This window comes from Papaver somniferum, chromosome 9 (assembly GCF_003573695.1).
Source record: "Papaver somniferum cultivar HN1 chromosome 9, ASM357369v1, whole genome shotgun sequence".
NCBI lineage: Eukaryota > Viridiplantae > Streptophyta > Magnoliopsida > Ranunculales > Papaveraceae > Papaver > Papaver somniferum.
Window position 1 is genome coordinate 86,952,220 of NC_039366.1, and position 13,178 is coordinate 86,965,397.

Consider the following 13,178-nt stretch of genomic DNA (forward strand, 5'->3'; position numbering starts at 1 on the left):
AAATTCTGATAATTTTCTGTTGATTTTACTAGAAGCATCTTCTGTGAGATTAAGATATAGGCGACATTCGACGAACGTCCAAAATTCTATGGACCGAAGAGACTCAAAAATTTCAGTGTTTGTATTTGATTCAAACATCTTTGAGTCATCTAATCTTGCTAACACGTTAACTGAATCATCCATAAGATTCATTTCTTATAGGTTGGATCGCACCAAACACAGATTGTTAGATCTTTTCGTGTTTGCCTGCACTGATACCAATTAAAAAGATGATGGTACCCAAATATACCTCAATCTAAAACTTTTCCACCTATAAGTCCTTTCTCCGAAAGTGATTGTCTATGGACTGCGTCGAGACAATACAACTAATCGGTTCACACTTCATGTGAACTTCTATGGATATGAGATTGAGACAATACGACAACAAGATAACTTTTGTGATTGACTATGGATACAAGATCGAGAAAATACAACAATGAAGTATGTATACTTGATAATAGGTTCGGACTTAACCAAACAAAATAGGATTTTTATCAAGTAAATAGGAATTAACATTTGTGTATAATTGCGGAAATAGAAACGTAAAAGACACAACAAGATTTTGTTAACGAGGAAACCGCAAATGCCGAAAAACCCCGGGACCTTGTTCATAATTGAATAATTTCAGGACTAAGCCGCTATACAAAATTTAAACTAACTTCGTATAGTTGAGAACATGCAACTAAAACTATAGTTCACCTAGTTCCGTCTGTATCCCTGCGCCTCCAACTTGTAACAAGTCACGCAATTGGAACAATTCCTTTGGTTCGTATTCCAAACAGTAAAGGAACAACAAATATGTTCGGTAACAACTCTTTTCAAACAACATGATATGAGTTTGACAAAAGGCTCTTCCGTTTATCCCAATAAACTCCTTTGTCAGGTTCTTAGATCTATCTTTTCAACAACTACCAAAGTAATTGTTAAGACTTTGCAATCAATACTTCGAATCACAAAGAAACGTATTGATGCCGATCTACTCAACTAATCAATCCAATCTATCAAAAGATAAACCGATTATAGTTGGATCCCCAGCCGATCAAGTTTCGTGCACACCAAAGATTATGAACTCAAATAAGAAATTTTCTTTGTATTCAAATCTTCTTAGATCTTTAATAAACACGTGCACACAATCAACTTGAATCTCTTATAATCAATCATACACAGAACGAAGTCTGTTAACAATGGATTATTACAAGACGTCCTTAGATCTACAAACAGTCTAATGATCCCCGTCGAAACTTCGATCTAGTTTGAGTGAATCTTATATCAGAAGAGAAGATTCTCAAGCATAAACAAACTAGGTGCAATCAAAGTTCAACAACTGTTAGTCAATCAAATCAATCGAAAACTAATAATAAATTGCAATTATCTAGTTTCCCACCAATGGTACTCGTAGAGCTTCCCAATCCCAAAGAAGTCTTTAAAACGAACGGTCGTAAGAGATTTCGCCTAATTAGGGTACTTTCCTCTCCAAATAGACGGCTCCACCAGTAACAACACAACAAGGTAGTTTTCTTGGCTCTGAGGATTAGTTGGCTTGAAATGCAAACTTCAATATCTATAGACCAAGGATGTATGGACACCAAGCAATTTCCAAAATCGAAAATATTCTCAAGATATGCAATACATTTCCAAATTCGGTTTTCATAATTCCTGGAAATGCTTTGTCCAAATATTGACCGAAATCTCAGTAGAAAATCTCCAATTAGTAAATGCACATTACTAATTTTTATTTTCTAAAGATATGCATTTTAATTGTTGGAAATTAAAAGCATATAAAACTAAAAACCTTGATTAAAAGATTCTCAATTTATTTCGATCCGGGATTCTCCTTTAGCTATTTAGGAATATCTTTGAACAATAAAAGATAAGTGTTACTGCACATGTTCAAAGTATGTCGACATCTTTACTTTGTAAATCCTCTTTCATATTTACAATCTTGGAACCGATTTGCCACACTTCCAAACGAGTTTATAATTGGTTCATATGACTTCCAAGAACTATGTGCTTGATTATCCTGTCAAATCACCAATCATGGGTTTTACGGTTCTACCAAAACAAGTTTCGGTTCTACCTCCATGTGGGTACTAGAATTAGTCACGCTAGTTACTAAAACTTGGTTGACTAGGTACTAGGATCGGTTCCCTTATATATATGGTATCTAACTTTTATTTGTTGTACATGTTCATAGGATCGGTTCCCCAATAACTAAAACCTTGTTGCACCTCTTACAAGAATCGATTCCCCTTTTGTGATCGGTTGCACCTCTTACTAGGATAGGTTCCCCAATGTTTAGAGTTGGTCATACCAATTATACTAAATCGATCATACCATCTCAGGTGATTACTTAAGATCGGTTTCACTAATAAAATTCATACCAATACAAAAGTCAGGCATTGTGAATAGTTTTACCAAGATACATAAACAAGTTATGAGTTGTTATACTAAACACACATATTGGTAATCCAAAGATTTGCAAGGAATAACAATACCAATAGGCCTAGCGATTTCCCTTTCAATTCACAAAACAAGTTTATGAATGTACTTCGTTTAAACAAATGTAAAACATTGTTCCCTAGGACGAAATCTTCACCCATACCTATGAATAATCACAATAGCATTCATATGATTATGTCGGTGTCTTATATACGAAGTTCAAAAGATAGACGTTATACTTCGTATTGTAATTCCTTAATACTATGTCTAACTAGAGTATAATCTTTCACATCTTCGCAGTTATGTTTTCAATATGCACGACTTGAAAGATACGTTAAGAATGAAACAGCTCAAGTCAAATATTACTAACCTCAAGAGGAAGGATGATGTTATCGTTGTAGCTCCTTACTTCTTCACATTCTTCAAGTCTTCACGTAATACTTGTAAGTCTCATATCCTAGTAACTTTCTAGATAACCTATACGAAGTTGACTCTACTAAATAATCAAGCGACTCTTTAAATGAGTTTTGGTCCACTAAAATATGACAACCAAACTTGACATACCAACTCTTGGTGGGTTCAACCGAGCTATGCTCTAACATGTATAATTGAAGTATATATAGTAATACGACTTTTGTCTCAAATAGGAGATAGAGTAGATAGACTTTTGAGTGATAGATAAGTTCAAGTATCCACATATCCTTTGTTGATGACGTTCCACAAGTTCCCTTGAGTAGTTCTTTGTCTTCATTCGATAAACGTCGTGGAGTCTAAAGCTCAACTACACTTAATATCCTAATCTGAGACTTAGCTATAAGTAGACTAGAAATCAAGACTTATAGTTTTGGCAACTAAACTTGACAAACAAGCTTGAGATAGCAACACTTGCGAGTTCGACCGAGCAGTGCTCTAACACTGTGCTATATCCAATCAATGGTTAATTGTTATAAACTCTCATTTCAATCATTGAAAAATTCTTAGAAGACGGGAATAACTGTCTCACACAAACTATTAGCTTCAAAGAAATTTTCAAGTGATCAAATGATCAATACGAAATATTCCGAGTCTACATCAAATGACTGTCTCACATAAATCATGTAAGATGTTACCAGGCAATTTTCACATGATCATATTTTGACTTTAGTCAAGAATAAAAGATGAACATGGTTAAAGAGAAAGCTTACCAACACATATTTCGAGAAATATGTAAGCGAGTTAAATTAAGCTCGAAATATCAAATGTGTATAAAGTAAAGTTTATATAGCTATACGACTTTTGTCTCAATAGGAGATAAAATAGAAATAGACTTCTGAGTGATAGATGAGTTCAAGTCTCCACATACCTTTTATTGATGAAGTTCCACAAGCTCCCCTTAGTAGTTCTTCGTATTCAATCGATGAATGTCGTGAAGTATAAAGCTCAACTACATATTTTATCCTAATCCGAGACATAGCTATAAGTAGACTAGAAATCAAGTCTTATAGTTTTGACAACTAAACCTGACAAACAAACTTGAGATATCAACGCTTGCGAGTTCGACCGAGCACTTCTCTAATACTAAGTATTTATTTGATCTTAAAAATTCTATTTTGAATGGTAAATGTCATCTGATGTGAAAGAAAAAAATGGATGTGCCCGTAAGCCTAGTGAATACAGACAAAGTGTGAGGTCATTTATACATTTTTCCAAGAATTATGATGGTGGGAGTAATTTATTTTCATGTTCTTGTCGATATTGTATGAATGGAAAAGGTTTAGTGTCATAGAGCGAGACTTCATTTCATTTGCTCAAAAATAGTGTTTGTTCGACATATACAACATGGTTTCATCATAAGGAAAGTTCAGAAGAAGAAGCACATTCAACACATAAAGATAACACTACAACTGAATGTACAGATGATAACAATATTACAGCAGGTTTGAATGAGAATGATACAACATGTGTGGATGAGAATGTTACAGCATGTGTGGATGAGAATGTTACATCAGGTGTGGATGAGAATATTACATCAAGGTTGGATAAGAATGTTAGAACTAGCAGGTGTTGTAATAAAAATATATTAGTGGCTCAGCTGGCAACAAAACCATTTTATCCTTTATATCCTAAAGGAAAGTCAGTGTTGTACATTACGATAATGATGAACAACATAAAGACTCAAAATGGATTTTCTGACAATGGTGTTACTTCACTATTAAAATTGATGAAAGAGTTGCTTCCGAAGAAAATACCCTGCTATGTAAGTTTCCAGATATCAAAAAGATGATTCAAGATACGGGGATATGCAACCTACAATGCATGTGTAAATGACTATATACTCTACTGGAAGGATAAGAGTTCATTATTGAAGTGTCGTATATCAAGAACCTCAGTATGCAAGAATTTTCAGTGATGGGAGAAAACTTTACCCAAGTTACGCAGAGTACGTTGAGACATTTTCAACAATTACAAGGCTGAAAGGATTTTATAGTATACCATGGATACAGGCGATGCTTTGGCATTTTAGAGCACATAAGATAATCAATGTAATGCGCCATCTCGTTGATTCTCCAGCTTGGCGTTGTGCGAATAATTTTTATCTAGAGTTTGTTAAGAAATCACGGAATGCTACTTCTGGGATAACAATTGACAGCTTCAACCTAAATGGATAGTTTGGTCTCAATATAGCTGTTGGCAGGTGATTATCTATCCGCACAACATTTATATATATATATATATGTGTGTGTGGGTGGGTGGGTGGGTGGTTTTTGTTATGTTATATGTGATTAATGCACAAGTGACTTCACATAAGGTCAGTTGAAGAAGTAGTAGCCAGCCGGGAAAATATCAAACCCTGATAAGTACTTCACTTGGTTATACTTATACTATTAGGTTTAAGTTTAAGGATTTCGAGCTTTAGTTTATACTTGCGAGGTATTACGCTGGTGGGAGTAAACTGAAGCGGGATTGGCATCAACTTGTGTAGTTTCTAGATTACCTGGTAAGTACTTCACTTGTATACTTGCTAGATTACCTGTTTCATACATTTTCGTAATGTTTTGGTTTTGTTTAAAATCAATGGCAGATTTTGCATTGTTGAGGGTCTCATGACCATTGTCCACACAATGACTTGTTAGTTTTATTGTCCTTGTCATGTTATACAGTCGGGCATATAGAATATTTAAGTTTTCACTCTCCAGCTTCTCATCATTCTTTTATTTAACTGAAATTTGACATATAATACACTTGGCTTGCATAAATTCCTTGTAATATCTTAGATAGTTGTGAATTTTTAGCTAGTTGTGAATTTTTGTTGGTATAAAATCTCGTGTCGTCATGGACTTTGGTTTGTTGCGGGACCAATTTCATTGATTGCATGGATCACACAAACATTGCACAATATTCGTATGGCTTGGATGTTCTTGGACAACAACTTCTGCTGCTCATAACAGTGACAATTAGGTCATGTTGGATATCTTTTTCCCGGTTCCCTTTTGTTTATTAATTTGCTTAAGTTCTTGGTCCCACAAATGTAATGAATGTAACATGTTGAGAACCTGATAAATTAATTTGATACTTAACAGAATTTGTTATCCCAAATTTGGTATGTTCAGTTTTGTCTGCTTGTCAATTATCTATTACCTTGTTCGAAATCACTATCCTTGTATATAATATCATACGTTAGGTGCCTTCTTGTAATGTATCATGTTGACATCATGTGACCTCTCTGATGTTTTTCATTTGCTTCGTGTAGTATGGGGTAGCAATTTATGAACTTAAAACCAGAGATTATGGAAAACTTGATGAAGAATGCTGCAAAGATAGCTTAGGGGCTAATTTGTGTTTGGGAAGTACATCTGGGATCATGCACTCAATCGATATTCATCCTTCGCAAAGTATGCTTATGCAGTAAGCTGTGTGCTCCACTTCTTTTACATCCTTGCAATAACTTCATAACTTTTCTCCTCTAGTTTCGTATATGTGGATAGCTTACTCTATTGCTTACTTCCAACATATAAGTATCAAGGTGTGATTTGTTTGTAGGTTAATTGAATGATGCTCTGTTGTTAGATCAGAAAGGTTGGAGAACAAACCAGCATTAGGTCCCTTAGCAGGTGCAAGTTTTGTAAGTTTCTATGTAGTATATCCTTTAGTGATTTATGTTAGAAGAATTTGTGAACTTAGAAAGTTCATAATTAACTGAACTTAGGAACTTAATGAGTTTCGATGTGCTCCCTCGGAATTTAATACTTAACAAAAAACTACTTAGAAGAATTTATATTCTTTTTTGATATGAATTGATTGAGGAAACTATTGCTAAATGCGGATGATGGATGGAATGAATGATGTATGCATGTTACTTGGAATTCCGGCATATTTCCGCCTGGAAAATTACTGCCAGTCGACATTGACCTGGTCAATATTGACTGGCAGTCATTTTTTTGTTGTTGCGAAAATATTCGTAATGGCTCATAACTGTTTCAATGGACCAAGTAGTAACGGCTTTGGCTTGTTACAAAATGACATGTAGTAACGGCTTGAGGTTGTTACCACATCCCCGTTACAAAATAGTTCGTAACGGCTGCCGCCTGTTACGAATTTCCACGTTGTAACGGATCTGCATTGTTACATCGTCGTTGCGAATCCAAACTCCTAACATGCAGTGGTCCGTTATAAAAAAAAATTGTAATAGCCCTTTTCGCAGCGCTCAATTCCCGTTACAACCCTTATTCGTAACATGCAAAAACCGTTTCTAATAGCTAAAAATGGTATAGTAAAAGTAAAGGACGTTCCGTTTATATAAATAAACTCTTTTGGAAACTAATACAATGATTATCAAAATAATCAATCTTGATGAACGATCTCTATCCAAGCAACTTAATGCAACTAGATAGTTTGTTCGATCTTTTTACAAGTTTTAAGTCTATCACGATAAACAGCTTATGGATCACATAGAATCAAGTTTACAAGAAGTAACACAAAGATCAGAACCAAAAAGAAAAGTATCCAAGTCTTCAATCTTCAACTTTTATCTTCAAAGTACTCGCTGCAACCAACATGATCCACTGTTGACCAACTCATACAAAAAGGAGTTAACGCTGATAGATTAACAGTTCTACCTGACAGATATAGAGTCATTCATATCTTCGATAGTAAATCTTTAAAAAAACTTGAGTGGCCTTATATCATAAGAGAATGACCATTAAATAAACAAGTTCGATCTATCGAAGATAACTATATACCGTTATTTCAATAACAAGTAATAAAACACTGAAATTAAATAAAAATAAATCTAATTTCCACCAATGGTAAGTCTAAAAGCTTCTTGATCCCAAAGAAGACTTTAGATAAAAGGCAACATAAGATGTTTCACCTAATTAGATTACTCTTAGCCCTTAACACCACACAATCAACAGAAGTGTGTGTTCAAGGAATGATTTTCTAAGGATACAAGACTCATTCTTTATAAATATATGACCAAGGCTTGTTTGATCTACCAATTTCGAAAATTCTTATGATATGCAATAAATATATACTTTTGAAATTAGCCAATACAATTGTATTCCAACTCATAAATTTATTTCTCTTGTAGTATGATAACTAAGATTAGCTAGCACAAATCCATGTACTTGACTAATATGACAAATATATATTTGCAAACCTCTGGTATTTGAAAAATTGGTTTCCAGGATTTTTTCTTGAGTATCAAAAATATACTTGAACAAAAAAATATTAGAATTTAGCTCATGTTCAATCACTATGTCGACACTTATGAACATTTTCTCAGTCTAACTCGTGTACACCTCGATGTCAGCATAAACCCTAAAATACTTATCTAAAATATATAACAAGTTAGACTTAGTTAGAATCGATCTTGACTTAGGATCAATCATTGCGATAAGGGATCGGTCCTAAAAGCGGTCATGAACCCACTTTTCAACTATGAAACAAGTTTCGCAAGCCTACTTTTTTTAATTATGTTCTGAAATTACTTTTAAACAAAATTATGAAGGTTTGGATTCATCCAGAATTTCAACATATTAAATAATAACAATTACCAATTAGTGAAATGTGGAAAACACGACGTCTATAGATAAGTTATACTTTGTAACTCCATATATACTTAAGTTATAGAAACAACTATTATATGTCGTTCCTTAATTTACTTTGATCATATTATAATGACCAAGTCGTCAATAATAAAGTCTTTATAACAAACTTAGATTTGCATGTTATATTTTCAATAAATAGACTTAAAAGAACAAAAGATAGAAATAGGACTGGTCAAATTCGTAGTTACTAACCTCTAACTGAAGGATGATATCTTCATTACCTTTGATGATCTTCAGGACTTCATGAGTAACCATAGCATGTCTCAACATTTTTATGTTCCTAGTCTAACCTAATAAAGTTGACTTTAGTAATCGACTCAAGCGACTCCGAGTTTTGCAACTAAACTTGACAACCAAACTTGATATATATACCAACGCTTGGTGGGTTCAACCGATTAATGTTCTAACAATTTTAATTATGGTTCCTATTTTTATTTAGGTCTTTATGTAAGTCATATATTTGGGATTCTTTTACATTTTAGATTTTGAAACTATGAAAACAAAAAGATTGAAAAATAAAATAATAACTAGGTCAGAGACAATATGATAAAGGTAAGTGTTCATTACCCACAACAATCAGGTTATAATATTTAGACTTTAAAAAAAATGTTACTTCTAAATTAAATGTCGTTTAGTCACTGTCAAAATAATGAACTGCAAAAAACATTACCATATTCAAATAACGATTGAGAACTTTATTATAGTAGTTGGAAAACTGAAAACAAGTCAATTGTAGATTGATATATCTATCTTTGATGCTTATGCATGTTACTTTCCCATCAAGCTTATACCAATTCATAAATTATTTGCACAAAAACTGTGTTGATGTATAAAGGTTAGGATAATGCCTATTTACTATAAACGAATAGTATTATGATACTTGTGTTCGATCTCTTTTTCATTCTTTTCTCGATTCATGGAAAACCAATAGTTAATGTTATTTGATCTTCCAATTGTGGAAAACCATTAAGGTAAAAAACCTCAAGGTTTCGTTTTTAAATTAGTTTAATCGTCAGGATGGGAATTTTGAGCACCCTTTAAAAGAGTAAAATTCTCCCTTGAAATTTCAATTCCCTCCTCTAAATCATCCTCAAATGCATTCTTCCCTGCTAGGATACTGTCAACATGACTCTAATTCGCCACAAAGATAACATTAAGTGCACCCATATTTGATGATTTATAATGATAAGTAATAGTGGGAAATGACAACACTGAATCCATGTATGTTGGATTTTTTATGCCACTTAAAAGTACTAATACACCATAATTTCCAAAAAGTGGATCCAAGAAATTTATATTCCACGATGGCATTTTTGTGAGAGTGGCTCATTTTGATTGTATATGTATTATACTAGTGCTTAACCCGTGCCGTAACGGCACGGGGATGCCTTTTCGTTTTCTGACATTGATAAAATACCACATAACATCCGAATTTGATCCAAATTTGCATTGATATTTATCGAAATATTTGACAAATCCTAATCGAAATCTGAAGATAAAGAACAATATACGTAGAATCTTTTAATTTTTGCAGAATATGAATACCATTGAATAAACATAAGATAAGATAACGATACTGATAAATAATATTTTTATAGAATTTTAATTAAATTAGAAGGAAAGGATATTAAAAAAGATTAAATATGGATGTATACTTTTACAATTATAGTCCATAAGTAGGGTGAGCATGAGCCGGTGTGTTTAACTCATCCGCGTTCAATCCAATTCACTGTGGATTTCAGATTTTGCATCCGCATCCAATCCAACATCCAATGGATGAACGGTTTGGGTACGGATAATCCAATGGATTTGTTTTAATTAAAAGTTATAGTGAAGAAATTATTCCAACATAAATGATTTCTTATAAAACCTACACATTTTATATGTGTATAAATATAAAGTGCCATGGATAACACTTCAAGTAAACACCTTAAGAATTCCTAACTATTTATGTATTTTCTAAAAGTTATATAAATCTCATTAATTTAACGGGTATGGATGTTCAACGGATTTTCAAGGTTTTATCCGGATTCAATCCGTAATCCGTTGGATTTCAAAAATCCCATCCACATCCAATCTATTAACGATCGGTCCGGGCATCCATCCGTAAAAATACGGTTGGTCCCGGTTAAATCCGGGAATTACGGGCCAAAGGACCATAAGGGTGTACAATGGTCCAGCTTAGTGCTTATAAATCCTATCGGGCTCGGGCACTTCGAGTCTGATAATTTTATGTCCATTATCCACTCCAGGCCCATCAAAAAATACTCCAGCAGATCGGGCCACATATTTTTAGTGTTTTTAACGGTGATTAATAACTTATTTTTTTTACATTGAAACTACGGATCGTTTACACTGATTTGTTAACACTTATCACGATGACATGTATTATTCCTTAGATAACGTTATTGCAAAATTCGGATGGACATCGAAATCTATAACTGGTTATTTCTCCTTTCTATACTTTTTAAAAAGTGAAGTCATTGTTGGTATCGAAATGGCGTAAAATGTAAGTTATGTGCCATATAATTTCAGCAAACTGAAAATCCCTTCTATTGTTAATAATTGACCGTAAGGTATATCAGTGAAAGTGATACCCTTGCAGATTACATAAACTATGCTTGAAACAATTTTAACTCTTACCTAAGGAACTCTAGTTTGGTTGTACTAATGACCAAACGACTGTTGCAAAATAATGCACCACAAAATAAAAGCAGAGGCTAGAAAACTTGAGGGCACAATCTGTTCTTGGGTCATTGTCCAAGAACCTGAATTATGTTCGGTCCATCTGTACCTTTGAAAGGAAGTAAAAAGGTTTTCAAAGATACTGCGAGTGAACGACAAACGTCTCTAAGAAATCAATCAGTATCGATACATATTGGTATCCGACACCAAAGTGAATGAGAGACCTTGCACTGGAAAATTTAACATCAGCGGGGACACACCTGTTGAGAGACGTTTTTCCATATATATAGGTAAGATATCCCTAAATTGTGATGACTCGAGCAATGTCAACCTGTATAGCTGTCAGATAATTTGGTCAGTATGAGGCAAGTGGCAATTCAATAGCATTATTTGGATAATTAGTGATGAGGAAATGCTCCCAGCAACACCTATGTAGGCACCTGTGACATAAAATATGAATTTTATGTCAGTAAAGCTAAAATTTGATCAAAAAAATGCTTTGGTTACTGCTAGACTCGAAAAATCATACCCCAACTCTTCATTTTACATCTAAAATTAGTACAAAAACATTATTTTTCTAAATCAACAGCTCAGTACTTGCGAGGGCAGTTATCAAATGGCCTTAGCTGGGTCCGCCTTGAGTATTTGACATTCTAAAACAGAAAACTAAAAATACAAAGTAATCAGCCATGTGCATTCCTCATCACCTTAGCACGCTTCTACATTATTCATATGAAAGACTTTAGAACGTGACATAATAAATATAAAAGACATGCATGGAGAGGAAGCAGCCGTTAAGAGGGCAACTGTACCCCAATGACCTTTTTAAGTTTACCCGCAACAAATTCTTAAGTTTACTAAAACAATATCAAATTACTATATATTTCAATTAATTTTCAGTAAAATCACTTTATATTTCGATAAATAAATAAAATTGCATGATCACAACTCTGTAAATTTTTATTTGGTCTGCCATTTATGATTTTTAAAATTTTGAGTAGTAGTTTTATTTCTGCAAAAATATATAAGTGAATAATTGTGGTGTAAGATATTCAGTACATAATAAAAAGGAGAGCTTGTTCCAGTAAGTACCCAAGACCCAGTATGTATTGTACATCTACCGTCACCAGCTTATATGTTGTCATTGGCTCACACAAATCCTGCATAGTATATAAACCTTCAATAGTAATGCATACTGGTGCAACTGAAGGTTTGAAATGATACATAAATGGAAAGAAAAGTAGGCAATACCAATGGATGTAAATGGTTCTAAGTAACACTTTCTTTTACAGGCACTTTAACTGCCACCCCAATAACAAAACTTCTGATATGTTCCAATATCATCATTTGGTCTTTGTTATTCAATGACAATGCCATGCGTTTGGATCAAACGGTTCAACCTATGATCATTACCTGCATAATATACATAACAGCGTACCATCTACATGAAAAACTTTCATTGTATGGATTTGTTTAACTAAATCAGACTTTTCAACAAAACACACATTTAGAGGGATTTTAATTTAGTATGGATCTCTTGTAAAATCAAAATGCCGAACAAATACTGCAACTGACAAACTCGTGGGGAAACCCGCTTTCCGTAAGTGGAAATCTAAGCTATTAGTTATCCACCACCTACAGGATCAAATATAACATTGATCAATCCTAGAGCATTACTTTGTTGCTATAAATCTTTTTAATTCTTGAGTGTGTATCAATAAAATAAAAAGAAAAAATTAAAAAGGAACCACGTTGTGGAGAGGAACAATGAGGGACCAAAGAATCAATAGCTAGGGTGTTATTACCCAAATTGAAGGGGAGGGGCAGCTAGGGAGAATTAGAGAAAAGGAAACAATCAAATTTGAATATCCTTAGATATAGCTTGTCGGGATATCTAAATTTATTGTCCATAAGTGAACAGATCGT